The 12,240-nt window shown below is 43.8% G+C and overlaps 1 long non-coding RNA gene across 1 annotated transcript; it reads right to left on the bottom strand.

Moving 5' to 3' along the window:
* Positions 1-650: 650 nt before the first annotated feature.
* LOC116817028 (uncharacterized) lies at positions 651-12,214 on the bottom strand. The gene is made up of 4 exons (XR_004371845.2): positions 11,338-12,214; positions 7,826-8,008; positions 3,040-3,364; positions 651-1,096 (listed from the first exon to the last, which is right to left on the bottom strand). It is a non-coding gene; the product is annotated as an uncharacterized LOC116817028 (long non-coding RNA).
* Positions 12,215-12,240: the final 26 nt, after the last annotated feature.

The following is a 12,240-nucleotide window of genomic DNA, read 5'->3' on the forward strand; positions in this document are numbered from 1 at the left end:
CACCTGTATCCTGTCTCCAAACTGCCTCTCTGAATTTCCTTAGAATTGGCAGTGGTCAGTCTTTTTAATTAGCTGAATAAGTAACTAAGCAAGTAATTAACCAAATAAGCATGATGACAATTTGATTGTGCTTTCCCCAATTTTGAAACACAGGAAATGGCGAGAAGACAGACATTTCAGTGACCTGCAGGAATTCAAACAGAAGGACAGAGTTAGAGAAATTGGAGGAAGGTTTGAATTGATGCTGCTGTCTATAAAACATCCAGAGCATTAAAGAAGTTTCCATTTGTTTTGTTAAAAGCTCGTTGAGTCTTGATTTCCTGTCTGGTCTGTTCTCAATGGGAAAAAAGTATCCCAAATAACGTGAAGCAGCTTTTTTTCTCTCCCATGGCTTGATTTCAAGATTAGCAACTGATTGTGAAATCTGATCATTACACTAGCCTTCACAGACCTCCACAGTTATGGCTCATGCTGCTCAAAACTGGAAATCATTTTGGACACACTGAACTATTTCACCTCATCCAGCTGTTGGAGTACAAGTGTGCTCTGAATTGTACCTCCCAGGCTCCCCAAAAAGATCAAACAGGAGCATCAAACTGGAGGATACCGTGAAAATTAGTGAAACACGACAACCCAGATAATATGCTTCACACAACTTCTTTGATTTAATTAACACATTTCAATTCCTTGCCTGGCCCTTACATGGCATAAAACTAGGACCTGCATGAAAAAAGTTCTACCGGGGAAGCTTTCTTGAGACTGCAGTAGAAAAGCATGCAAAATCCAAGATTGGAACATCCCAAAACTCTGGGAAGGTCTGAATCCAGATCTGAATGCTACAGCTCTCCCCTGTCTATATAAGGAACCAGATCAAAGCTCTGAACCCCAACAGTTTCCCAAGCCTGATTTGCAGGTTCCTTTCTGTCAAGGCTGAAGCAGCACTAAGCAAATGGCCATGTTAAATGACCTTTCCCACTGCATGTTTTACCTCTGGAGTGTTGAGATTGTCCTGCTACATCTTGATACATGATAGTCCAGAGTGTGTGTCCCAGCACCCCTTCCATTGCGACATCCATGTGTGCACGTAGCTGCCTTTCTGGAATTAGAAAGTGGCCACAGTAGAAGCATCTATCCATAGCAGTGGATTGTACTGTGGCAATTCTCCTGAAATGTGCAATGAAACTAGCCTATTCTTGGCTCTTACTCTCAAGAATAGAAATGACTTCTATGTTTCTGAATATCATTATAAAGTAAGCAGTCCATGTACCAACTTGCAAAGCTCCTTCCTGTTAAAAAAAGGGGATCCTTTGACACATATTGTGATGTGGGCTTTTTTTTTTAAAAAAAAAAAAACATTTCTGTGTGTACTTGACATTCAGGAAAGGGAGGGGTTGAGATCATTGGCTAGAAAGAAGTACAGCACAGGCAGACTTTCCCACGCAGCTTTCCTAAAACACCTTGCTCCTGGCCCACAGCACTGCTACCTCCATTCTAGTTCTCAACCCACCTGCAGCTCTATCAATGCATTGCAGTCCTGATCTGCCCCCAAGTTGACTTCAGCCTCCAGACAGCTGTGTGGATACATTCCAGTTATGACCTGCACCTGCTCTTGTTACTCCAGTCCTGGGGTCTCCGTTGAGTGAAGGTGCTAATATGGTGTTGACTCAGTGGAGTCATACCAGGGATGAAGTGGTCCCTGATCTCCAAGTAGTCCAGGCATTCTGGGGTTATCTTAGTTATGAGCAGCTATCTCACTAAGGTACCTGGACATTCCTGATTTATCCTTTGGTCTCACTGAGTGCTTGTCCCGATTGAACAATCATACCATGGCAACTTCTCCAAGAGCAGGGATGTTAACCCCAGTCTCCTGACTGAATTCCATTTTGGGTCAGTGATTTTGCTCATTTAAATCCTCCTGGCTGTTTCAACTAGATATGGGATTCTTTGTCCCTTCCTGCCTTTACCTGTTGTGTAGAGTTGCTAAATGCTGTTTAAGAGCTGACAGGCTCTACCCAAGATGTGGCTGCATTGCAATTGTGGGTGAAGGGATTCCTTAATCACATCAAGTCTATCACTCACCTTGCTGATGCTATGCACCATGTAAATATAAGATCATATTACTATGTGATGATTTAGTGATTTAATATTTCTGCAATTTCATCAAATTTTATCAATGGATATTATACTAAAGCAAAGTCCTTTCCTGTCCAGCACCTGTGGGTTATCCATAGCAGCCATTAAAAAAATCCCATGACAAAGAATCTGGGGGTGAAATTTTGGCCCCACTGAAGTCAATGGGAGTTTTGCCATTGACTTCAATGGGCCTAAGATATCACCCTTGGTGACTCCATCTAAATTCCCCCTCTTAACATAACTGCTTCTAATGTCAGAAAAAGAACAGGAGTCTTGTGGTGCTTTAGAGACTAACAAATTTATCTGAGCATAAGCTTTCATGGGCTACAGCCCAATGTCCTAGGCTACAAGAAGCATGCCAGGGCAGCCACAGTTGCAGCAGAGCCACTGCACAAGATTCTCAGCTCTCTAAGGCAGGGGATGTCATTTTATATTTGTACAGTGCCTAGCACAATGGGGCCCTGATCCGTATCTAGGGCCTCTAAATGTTCCTTGGAATATAAATAATAACAGCATCACTAACTAATGAACTGCTTTGAGGTATCTGGGCCCTGAAAGGTGCTAGGTAAAAGCAAATTCAATTCTAACTCCAGTCAGTAATATGAGATGGGCATCCTATTAATCTCCCTAATGTTTGCTCTCTTTTTGAGCTGTAATACAGTAGGAAGGGAATGCATCATGCTATGCTATTGGAGAGTCTTTTGAACTAATCCTGTAAAGTAGCTCTGACACTTCCCATGTCCCAGTGATAGCTGGTTAGATTAAATCCAAATTACACTCATTCTGCTGCTTTTTGCAGTGAACGTCCCCTTGTCGACAGACTGAATAATGACACAGCGAGGGCTGCACTGAGTGAGCACCCTACAGGAGGGCCATGGCCCCAGCTGGTCTCTGAACGATTCTCACCTGTGAGATCAATCCATTGGAGACAGACACATGTGCTATTCAGCTCCATTGACACTATGGACAGCAGATTACAATCCATTTTCACCTGCAAACTCCAATCGATTCTCCATTCTTGCCATCACAGGTGTAGAGTAAACACTCTTCAAATGACTGGAGATCAGGAAACAGTTATAGCTCCAAGTGGAGGAGCCAGTTAACCCGCTGCATGCCAGTCTGCGATAGCATTGGGTGCTCAGCATCTTGAATTATTGGAGCATCCAGCTCCCATTTAGCTTTTCCTTCAAGTTCAGTGTGAGAGCAGGCCCTCAGCAAGGAGCTTTACCATCTGTATATGGGAAAGACACATTCTTTCTATATTAACAATAATCACCACTGCTTCAGGATTCCCCGGGTCAGATGAATGGGAGAATTTCCATATTCATAGGACACCAATGCAAAGCTGCTGTGTGCATGAAAGCGAGCACTACAGTGCCTTTCATCCTGCTAATAGTTCACTCGGCATCCCAGGAGAACCGAACTCATGATTTAAATATAAACTGACAAAACCCCTTTACCTCGGTAGTGTTTAACACCCATCTGTCAAAACAAACAACACATGAAACAAGTGCTCAGCAATGGAAACCTTGCCAGTTGAAACCTTGACAAGCACAGTTCACCACAGGTGAGCTAGACTCAAGTAAGCTTGGGCAAAATCAGGTTACTTGCATGACAAAGGGATCTCACCATCCTAGCCTTGCCTGGGTGGAGCAGGAGCAGCCTGAGGTTTCTTGCTGCAGGAGTCCTTTCCCGTTTAATTAGAGAAAGTTCCATTTTTAATTTTATTTTTATTTAAACCCACAGCAAGGTGAGGAAGTTAGGCTGAAAGCTGCGTCTGTGGAGCTCGGGCTAACAGGCTAAATAAGAACAAAGAATCATCTCAGCTTCATAAAGCGTCATTCATGTGTTACATGATTGGAAGGTGGCCTGGTCCAGCAGCTCAGGCTGGAACCTGTGAACCTGGGTTCTATTCCTAGCTCTGCCCTTAATTTACTGTGTCACCTTTGATAAGTCACTTCCCCAATCTGTGCCTTTATTTCACCCATTTATAACATGGGGATAACAAGACTTTCCCACTTCTGGGAAGGGCTTTGGGATCCTCATTAGAAAATGAGATGTGAGTGCCAAGAGTTATAACCATCATACAACTATCTCCACAAATGCAATGCTGAAACATACAAACACGTGGGGCAGCATCAGAACACAAATACTAATCAAATCATCTAGAAAATAAAAACTCTGAGCCTTGTGCTTTGCTCTTCCAAAACGCCCCTTGCTCAGCATTCCATAATTATGGATTAAACCCTACACATGGATTACACAGCTCTGCTGTATGGTAGGTAAGACAGCCCCATTTACTACTAAATAAACTGAAGCACGGCTAGATTAATTGACAGCCATGGGTCACATGATGTATCAGTGACAGAACCAGGAATCAAACCCAGACGTCTTAATTCCCAATCCCCTGCTCTAGCCAACAGATAACACTGTTTCTAACTCTATGCTATCCCTGATAAACTAATATGCTTTTGGGGGAGTTTTTGATCAGACTCAAGAGTGTAAAGGTCTGAATTCTATCCCCGTCTCTAATGTAGATGGGCTGTGTAACCTAGAGTGACTCACAACTGCTCTGAGCCTCAGCTTCCCCACCTACAAAAACTGGTCATGTCTGTGTTACACGACTATTCACATGATACTGCCTGTCCTGGTGGGCACTAGATTCTGTGTAAAATCTGGGAAGGATCCACTGGGGTGGCCTTTGTTAAAGGCATTGTGATCTACAAATGTAAAAAGTGCTATAGAAGTGCTCAGTATTACTGTTACACCCTGATGTGCGCTATTGCTCACAGATCTCTTCCAGGATAGCTAGACAGCTGACGGACAAATACTATGGGAAAGACTGCAGTCTGATCAGGTTAACTGTTTGCTTCTTGGGTAACTGTACCAATAACAACTGCAATTTTGGGTGGACAACTTGTGAAGGGATAAAAAACGAGCTGCTGGAAAAAACAGTGTATGACTCCATGGACACTGTCTTTTTCCAACTGTTGGTGGAAAGACTTGTCCATGTTTGGCTCTCGGCTGGGGCAATCAGCACCTAGTAAACAGATTTTTATTCCTCCCTTTTCCCCTGCAAATGCTATCTTAAATTAGTGAATACGGGTTTTTGCCCATGTCAGTGGAAGAGGGCAAAAGGGCACTCTCTGGGCCAGATCCACAGCTGGTGAAAATCAGAATGGCTCTGCTGGAGCCTTCCTCATATGTGGACCTCTGTTGCATGTTCTTTTTACTGACATTTACTGGTTTATAGCTTTTCCAGTAAAGTCAAACATCCTATCCACCTTGGTGTAGAGGACAACACAACAGTTTTTCATCCTAGCCTACCTTTCTACCCACATTTCACACGTTACACTGATTTATTATTGTAAAGTTCCTTGTCAAAGTTATTGTAGGGTAGCCCTGGAGGAATGGGCTTGGTTTGTAATTGCAGGATAGCTCATAAAACCAAGCTGATTTGTTATCATGTAATTACTTGTGAGGGCTAGGTACACACACAGGTTTGTTGAGTCATTCATGATCTCTAAGTCAGTCACACCCACACAGGGTTTTTTTTAATTGTTGGATTCCTTATAAGAGCAGAGCCGCATGCAGTGCTTCTTATTGGTGCTAGCCTGGACCTGGGAGAGACAAGGTTAAATTCCCTCCTCTGCCACAGACTCACTGTATGACATAGGGTAAGTCACTTAATCTCTTTGTGTCTCAGTCCCCATCCCTACCATGGAGATAATAGCTATTCCCTACCTCACAGGGGTGCTAGGAGGCTAAATTCACTAAAAGAATGTGAGATGCTCAGATTCTACAGCAGTGGGAAGCCAGGTAAGTACCTAAGATATCTAAATAGATAGCTGCATATAAATTTTGGGCTATTTACAACACCCCTAAAATAAAATAAAAATCCTAAAATATTTGGCTAGAAAATAAAATAAAATTTGCAAACAAGTGTAAGGAACAAAATCCAGCCATTCAAATCTTAAAACACACAGTGGCCCTGATAGTGTCCATTTAATTATTGGATGTCTCCATTTCCCAAGTATTCCTTGGCTCAAATGCACCATTGTCTTTATCACACCACTATAATTGTTTCTGAAATGCCTTAGCCCCAGAAAGGGATCATAGAATATCAGGGTTGGAAGAGACCGCAGGAGGTCATCTAGTCCAACCCCCTGCTCAAAGCAGGACTAATCCCCAGATCCTTAAATGGCCCCCTCAAGGACTGAGCTCACAACCGTGGGTTTAGCAGGCCAGTGCCCAAACCACTGAGCTATCCCTCCCCCCTTGTGAAGCCCCCATATAGTCCACATACAGGGGATATAATTATGCAAGGGCAGACATATCACCAATGTGTCAATGAGGCAAGGGCGTGCAAACTCACTGCAGGACAGAGATGATGGTGCAGTGTTTTGGGGCAGCAATAGAGCTGTAGGTATGTAGTGTAGGTATGTGCCTCCTAAACAGGAAAATTCAATCTGTCAAGAAAATTCAATAACAATCTCAACATTTAATTGCACCCAAGGGCACAATAAAAATCAACAAGGATGGTAATTGTTGATTTTTTTGTTAACCTTCTCTTAAAAACCCCCCAAACCTGCTAAGTTAAACCGGCTGGCTGTGTGTATATATGCAATATGTATAGATACCTATAGGGAAAAATGTGTTTAAAACTTCAGATTGGATCCACACAGGAAAACACTTAAAAGCTGGCACAGAGCTTTGCCATTGTCAGGTAAAAGGAAACATCCTGTTTTGATTTATGCACACAGCACTCAGTTTAACAAGTGTAGCTATGGGCAATTGGAAAACAGTCAAAATGGTGAATTTGCTGCTTACTCTCATTTATACTGTTTCCTAAAGACAATTTGCTGTTGCTTTTTGGCATGGTTGGAATGTTTTTAACCCACAAGGACAGTGTCCAGTTCTCATCACTGAATGTGAATGTATTGGCCTAGCTGCAGTCGGGTATATGCCATGCAGCACAGCGTCCGGTATTTTATTTCCTGGGGCAGTTTTCCTTATGGTGACCGGTATGGTGACTAGTGATGGGGTTTTTAAAGCGTCAGTGGGCCCTTTCACTAACGGACTGCTAAATCTTTATGGAACCACTCTTAGGCTTTGTCTACACTGGCACTTCGTCAGCAAAACTTTTGTCATTCAGGGGTGTTAAAAAACCACACACACACCCGACCAACAAAAGATTTACAGTTGAAAAGCACCAGTGTGGATAGCGCTTTGTGGGGGGGTAGAAGTTTTTTGTTGGCAGGTCTGCTCTCTCCTGCCGATAAACAGCAGCTACACTGCATGCCTTTTCGCAGCACAGCCGTGTCACTTAAAGCCTTGTAGTGTAGCCATAGCCTCAGTAAGCATAATAAATGAGGTCCCAACCTATGGTGGAGTCCAATCAATAAAATAAGTGCCAGTGGGGGTTATTCTGCATGACAAGTCAGTGACTGCTTTTCAGTGGCCAGACAGTTAGAACATTGGTAGTTGTTGTTATTAGTATTAATTATTTATATTCCTGTAGCACCTGGAGCCGCCCACGTGCTGGGTGTTGTACAGCCACATAATAAGAGACAGTTTTTGGCCTGAGGAGCTTACAATTTAAATAGATGAACGGTGGGAGAAAGACAGGAAATATTATGTGGGGTACAATGAAAATCGTCACTTGCTGAAGATCAGCTGTGGCATTACTTACGGAAACTCAAGCTCAAGCCAATGGAGTGAAACCGACAAATAATCATCACGGGAGGAAATGTCGCTGGCTCCATCAGTAAACTGTTCAAGTCCATGATCAATAGGAAGCAGACCAGATGCTTTTGACATCTCAAGTTCAGGAGCTTTCCCCTGGTGTCTGGTTTCTGACTCTGACAGAATAATTCTGCAGGAAAATAAAGTTTTGATGAACAACTGGATGGGTCAAAAGTTAGGGCCTGTTCCATTCAATCCAAAGGAAACGTTACCATTGACTTAAATGAGATCAGAATCAGACCATTATTATATGGACTGTATAATATGGGCTGCTCTGAAAGGTTTCGGGGCGGGAGGGAAGAGATGTGTTACTGGGGTCAGATGGGGACAGTGGCTGACTATCTGAATATACATTTTCAGTTGCTTGCTACATCTCATTCAGCACTCTCACTACTGAGTATGCTGAGAGTCACTAAGAGACATGTGCAGACACCTCTAGCTCAGCTCCTGCGTGCAGCTGGCATTGCTGGCTATTTCAGACACAAAGTTGGGCAACAGATAAATTACTCCGTCACTCCTGGAATGATTTCACTGGCTCTCTTCACAGTTCAGTTCCTTTTGACTACATAGACTGGAGGCTGTGGGAGCAACAGTCATTTCTTTCAGAAAGAATTCATGCCCAAAGAACTTTTACCTTACAAACAGGGTTCATAATTTTCCTTTCTATTTGGAGTATCAAAAAGCTTCACTAGAAAGTAGGTCTAGTCACTCTCGTTAATTGTTTCTAGTAGAGATGACGAAACCTCTTCAGTTTTATGTTGCTAGAAGGCCTGGCAACTCTATTCGTAGGGAGCAGTGATGTTTAGACAGCACAAATTCAATCACCTTCCTTCTCCTTCTGAGTTTTGCTTTGAGGTTTGTACATTTATATCCCAAAACGCTTGGTGTCAAAGCAACAAGATTTACACAATTTTCATCTTAAACATTAAATCCTAGGGGTTCTCCTGGTACTAAGGCCAAGTTCGCCTGAAAGGTGCATCAGCTTCAGGACATATATCAGTTATCCTGGAAAAGGTTTCAGGTCCACAGCAAAACCAGATACCAGGGGAATTAACTGGTTTTCTGTTTCATTCACACAGTTCTGCTCCTGACGCAAAAACATTTTCTTCAACATCACCCTCAGAAAACCTTTGAACATCTTAGAATTTCAGTGTGCCTAGGAGCCTGACCTCAAAGACAGAAAAAGAGATCAGGGAGATATTGAGGCAAATTTACTATTCAGGAATTTAGACACACTCGTCAACATATCACACAACCCATACATTGATCAACACATCCACCAAAGTGGTCCTTGGACAAAATCTCTTTGCTCTACAGCAAACTGTACATCTATTAGTTGCCATCTTCCCATCCCAGCCCTTTGGGGTGAAAAGTGTTATTAGTGAGGAAAGACAGTCTTGTGGCTTTAGACTGGGACTCAAGAGATCTAGGCTTGGTTCTTGGTTCTACCACAGACACTTTGGGTAAGTCACTTATTCTCTGTCTCAGTTCCCCATCTGTAAAAGAGGTATAATTCTACTCCCTTTGTCTAACTTGTCTTTCTAGATTGTAAACTCTTTGAGACAGGGACCATCTCTCACTATGTATATGTACAGTACCTAGCACGATGGGGCCTCGAACTGCTACACTGATACGAATAATAACAGAAGAGATTTAAAAAAATGTAATTTCCATGAAAAATGATATGAGGGAGGGGGGAAAATCACTTTTTCCCCCCAACCAGTTCTAAGCGGTATGTAAATGTAAGATATTTTGTTAAAGTTAAGAGTTGCGTCATTATTGTGAAAAATGCTTCCCTGACCCGGCCTCTTCTATAATTGGGGTCATAATCACTATTTTTTTTCCCAGGATTATCTTGATTTTTGACAAAGTAATTCTATCTCTTGCCTTCAAATCCTGCTGAGCTGACAGCTAGAAACCAAAAAACAAGCTGAGGGCTATCCTGTCTCACAAATCATCACAAAAATTGTCTGCAAGTTTTAACTGCAGTCTTTATTTCTCAGGATGATGTAGGAGACAAACTGAAGAGAGACTCAGATCCCAGTTTTCTACTTTTTTTTTTTCCCCAGTGGTTAAAATCTTTTGACTTGTAACCATTGCACATTTGATCTGTGATCACCAAGGGAATCAATAGGGAACGTCACAGTGTGATTTTGTACCTTTTAGAGTATAAGCACACCTCAGCGTGACATAGATTTGGCCACATCAGGGATTAGCACTTGACGATGGCATGAGAAGACAGTCGCATGCCTGTATGCATAACAGTGTTTAGGGTCACTTGGAAGTTGTGTCTAACTTTATTTAGTGTCCTCATTGTTATGGGTTCCCCTGGGTTCCCTCCCCCATCCCGGGATGCTGCCTGGAACTGGGATACCACTAAGCTCGCCTGACCCATCAGCCTGGGCTACTTTTTCACTGTACTGCTCTCATGTCCCTTCCAGCACACATACAATCAGGGACACGCCCAGCTGCAGGTTCACACAGATCCTGAGATCAGCTCTGCATGGGAAGGCTCAGCTAAGTAACTACCTATTTACTCAAGTGCACCCCCACCTTTGAAGGGCAAACCCAAAATTATACCATCTTGCACTGCACAAGGAACTGTATAGCGTAAGCTCATGAAATTCATCCCCTCCCTCAGTGTGGAGGAAGATACGCAACAGCTTTCTGCCCCCAATTAGGATTTCCACACACTCGTTTTAGACAAATCAAAACCAAGTTTAACTACAAAAGATAGATTATAAGTGATAGCAAATAGATCAAAGCAGACTACCTTAGTAAATAAACAAAACCACAAACTGAGCTTAACACACTAGGTAGATAGGATATGAATTAGCAAATTCTCATCCTGAGTGATAAAGAGGCTGGCAGATTCTTAAGGCACAAGCTGCCTTGGCTTTTCAAGCCTGGGTTTCCCAGGTTTTCATACACAGGCTAGAAATCCCTCTAGCCTGGGACCATCACTTCCCCCAGTTCCATCTTTGTTCCTCAGGTGTTTCCAGGTGTGTTGTTGTAGGGGGAGTGAGGTATTATCATGATGTCATTGTCCTCCCTTTATATCTTCTTCCCACTTGCTGGAAAGCTCTTTTGCTGTGACCTGGGTCAAACAGTTCCCATTGTGCAGTGCTATCTCTGAGAGGTTTCTATTGTACCCAGTTTCTGGGGTAATCCTTGTGCTCGTGTGCATTTCCTCAATGAGCCAGTAACATTGTTTGGCCTTTTTACTGTTATACCTGAAAGGCTGCTTATGGGTGTTTTCAACCTAACAACATGTTTCAGTAACACATACATAGCTAAACTTCATAACTTCACATGTGATAGCACATGCAATTCAACGAGATATTAATGTCTAGCAGATCAAGACTTTTAGAATGATATCTCACACGGCATACTTTGTACAAAACATATCCTAATTACATGACAGCAGTGAATATTGGGGTTCCAGGGTGTCACACTCACCAGATTAGTTTGATGTAGGAAAAGATTATGGAGTGGCTATTTCTCCCTTCAGGCTGTGATTGCAGAATACTTTCCTGACCTGCACAGAGTACTCCAGGCTGGCATACAACCACTGCAGGAAGTGTACTGTTCAGATAAGTTCATAGAGCATAGGTCCTTCAATGGGTATTAGCCAAGATGGTCAAGGACATAACCACATGCTCTGAGGTAAACCTCCAACTTCCAGAAACTAGAATTGGACAACTGGGGACGGATCATGCAATAAATTCCCTCTTCGGCACATGCCATATGAAAAACCTGGCACTGGCCACTGTCGGAAGACAGGATACTGAGCGAGACGGACCGTTGGTCTGACCCAGTCTAGACATTCTCATTGTCAGAGCAACAAGAGTTTGGTCTAGTGGCCGACTAGGGTGTTGAATGTGGAACTATGGAGACGATATGCCTGCTCAGCTTGGGGGATGAGCAGGTGAAGGTGGTGATGTGCTCAGGAGGGCCATGCCCTCCTAGTCCTGCCACCACGAGCCTGCCCGAAGGAAACACATTCGGGTACGTGCTCCTCCCGGCCTGCCGGGCACCCGCCGCGGGCCTGAGGCCAAGCAACGCCTGGAGCCCATGGGAGCCAACACTCCGCAGCCAGCCTGCACCCGAGCCAGGCGCTCAGACGCTGGAGGAGGCGAGAAAGGTCGGGGGGGCTTTGGGGAACCAAGGGGGCCCCCTCGGGCAGGGGACCCGGCCTCTGTCTCCCGGGGGGAGGGGCGGGCGCAGCAGCACGGAAGCACAGAGGATACGGCAGGAAAAAAGCAAAGGCCGGCGGGGGGTGGGACGGCAGAAAGGCAGAATCCCCAGACCCGGGTAAGGGGAGGGGTCAGAGGTCGCTGCCTGGAGCGTCTGTGGTCACGT

Source organism: Chelonoidis abingdonii, chromosome 25 (genome assembly GCF_003597395.2).
Source record: "Chelonoidis abingdonii isolate Lonesome George chromosome 25, CheloAbing_2.0, whole genome shotgun sequence".
Lineage (NCBI taxonomy): Eukaryota > Metazoa > Chordata > Testudines > Testudinidae > Chelonoidis > Chelonoidis abingdonii.